Source organism: Hippocampus guttulatus, unplaced genomic scaffold (assembly GCF_054856545.1).
Source record: "Hippocampus guttulatus isolate MCC_2025c unplaced genomic scaffold, RoL_Hgut_1.0 HiC_scaffold_53, whole genome shotgun sequence".
In the NCBI taxonomy this organism is placed as follows: Eukaryota; Metazoa; Chordata; class Actinopteri; order Syngnathiformes; family Syngnathidae; genus Hippocampus; species Hippocampus guttulatus.
Window position 1 is genome coordinate 52,501 of NW_028233912.1, and position 2,500 is coordinate 55,000.

Below are 2,500 nucleotides of genomic sequence, written 5' to 3' on the forward strand. Positions count from 1 at the left end.
CGGTTTCACGCCCTGTTGAACTCTCTCTTCAAAGTTCTTTTCAACTTTCCCTTAAGGTACTTGTCCGCTATCGGTCTCGTGCCAGTATTTAGCCTTAGATGGAGTTTACCACCCGCTTTGGGCTGCATTCCCAAACAACCCGACTCCGAGAAGGCCTCGCCCCGGCGCGCCGGGGGCCGCTACCGGCCTCACACCGTCCTCGGGCAGAGCCTCCATCAGAAGGACTCGGGCCCCCACCGGGCGGCGCCGGGCAAAGCGACCTTCTATACGCCACATGTCCCGCGCCCTCCGCCGGGCGGGGATTCGGCGCTGGGCTTCTCCCTCTTCGCTCGCCGCTACTGAGGGAATCCTTGTTAGTTTCTTTTCCTCCGCTTAGTAATATGCTTAAATTCAGCGGGTCGTCTCGTCTGATCTGAGGTCGTAGTCGAACGGGGTTAGAGGCGGGGGCGACGGATCGCCTCCCGTCATCGGGGGTCGGCCGTTAACCCCGCGCCTCGCCGGGCGCACGACTCCTACGCGGCCGCGCGGTGCGTCGCGGCGGACTGCGCGGCGGGGGACGGATCCTCCATCGGCAGCCGCCGCGGGCCCCTGCGGCCGCGCGGTGGTCGGGCCCGTCGAGGGCGCGGGCGGTCGGGTCTATACTTAGGGGGACGAGGGCCGTGCCGTCCGCCCCCCCCACCCCCATTTCCCCGTGCGGGGAGGGAAGGTGGGGGGGGTAGGCCGGCGGTGGCCCGCGACGCCCCAACCGCGGGAGGGGGGCGCCCGTGGGCGCCCCGATCCCGATAGATGTACAAGCGACGCTCAGACAGGCGTGGCCCCGGGAGGGACCCGGGGCCGCAAGGTGCGTTCAAAGTGTCGATGATCAATGTGTCCTGCAATTCACATTAGTTCTCGCAGCTAGCTGCGTCCTTCATCGACGCACGAGCCGAGTGATCCACCGCTGAGAGTCGTACGTTTGGTTTGCGGTTTTGGCCAACATTCAGAGAAGGGGTTAAAAAGGGGGATAACGGCGCCTCCGGGCGCTCCTAGCCCCCCCCGCCCCGCCGGCAGGCCGGGGGGGGACTTCGGAGACATTGAACCCCCCGCTCGCCGCCGAAGGTGGCGAGAAGGTTGGGTACCCGGCGACTGGGGGTAAGGTTCCGAGGTCGGCCAGGTCGCGATGGCACCGGCGGGGGAGTGGTCCCCGACGCCGGCCGCGGCCCGGCCTGGACTATGGGAGCGTTGACAAGGCGGACGGGACGTCGACGACCGCGCGGACGCGCGGGGTGGGGCGGTCGGGGAACGCCGACGGGCGCCTGACCGGGGGGGGGGGCCGGCGGGGGCCGGGCGGGACGCGGGGAGCGGCCGGCCGCGCGACGACGCGAACCGACATACACCCCGCGCCCGACACCGTCCTCCTGACCTTCCTCCCCCCCCCGCGACGCCCGCGGCGCACCCGCCCGCCGCCCCGCGGCCGCGCGGCCGCCGCCGCCCGCCGCCTATCGGCGTTTCTCACGCTTCGGACTCGGGGGGCCGGGGCGCGGCGGGGAGCGCCCCGGCGCCGCCGCCGACGGCACCGCGGGGTCGGGCCGCGGGGGCTGGGGGCCACGTGCCCCCGCCCCGCGCCTCTCCCCGCGGGCCGCCTTCGACGTCGCCGCCGCCGCCGCCGCCGCCGTCCTCCTCCGCCCGTGTGTTCGCTCTGGACTCGGGGGGCCGGGGAGCGCCGGGGTGCGCCGGCGCCGCCGCCGACGGCACCGCGGGGTCGGGCCGCGGGGGCTGGGGGCGCTTACGGGTCGGGGCGGGGGTGTAGGCGACCGGCCAAAGACCGGCACCGTACCCCCCGCCCGTCTCCTTCACGCCCCCGCCCCGCGCCTCTCCCCGCGGGCCGCCTTCGACGTCGCCACCGCCGCCGCCGCCGCCACCGCCGTCCTCCTCCGCCCAACCGTTTGCATCTGTTCGCTCATGACTCGGGAGGCCGGGGCGCGCCGGGGTGCGTCGGCGCCGCCTCCGACGGCACCGCGGGGTCGGGCCGCGGGGGCTGGGGGCCACGTGCCCCCGCCCCGCGCCTCTCCCCGCGGGCCGCCTTCAACGTCGCCGCCGCCGCCGCCGCCGCCGCCACCGCCGTCCTCCTCCGCCCATCCGTTTGCATCTGTCCGCTCATGACTCGGGAGGCCGGGGTGCGCCGGCGCCGCCTCCGACGGCACCGCGGGGTCGGGCCGCGGGGGCTGGGGGCCACGTGCCCCCGCCCCGCGCCTCTCCCCGCGGGCCGCCTTCGACGTCGCCGCCGCCGCCTCCGTCCTCCTCCGCCCATCCGTCCGCTCCGAACTCGGGAGGCCGGGGTGCGCCGGCGCCGCCTCCGACGGCACCGCGGGGTCGGGCCGCGGGGGCTGGGGGCCACGTGCCCCCGCCCCGCGCCTCTCCCCGCGTGCCGCCTTCGACGTCGCCGCCGCCGCCGCCGTCCTCCTCCGCCCATCCATCCGCTCCGAACTCGGGAGGCCGGGGTGCGCCGGCGCCGCCTCCG

The 2,500-nt window shown here is 75.3% G+C and overlaps 2 non-coding genes across 2 annotated transcripts in view; both read right to left on the minus strand.

Annotated features, from left to right (window-relative positions):
* Positions 1 to 421, minus strand: part of LOC147184905 (28S ribosomal RNA) — a 4,301-nt gene extending 3,880 nt beyond the window's left edge. Inside the window, exon 1 of the ribosomal RNA XR_015100015.1 lies at positions 1 to 421. This exon is cut by the window's left edge and continues 3,880 nt beyond it. This is a non-coding gene — a ribosomal RNA (28S ribosomal RNA).
* Positions 422 to 795: 374 nt separating this feature from the next.
* On the minus strand, positions 796 to 949 carry LOC147184906 (5.8S ribosomal RNA). Its single transcript, XR_015100017.1, has one exon. It is a non-coding gene; the product is annotated as a 5.8S ribosomal RNA (ribosomal RNA).
* Positions 950 to 2,500: the final 1,551 nt, after the last annotated feature.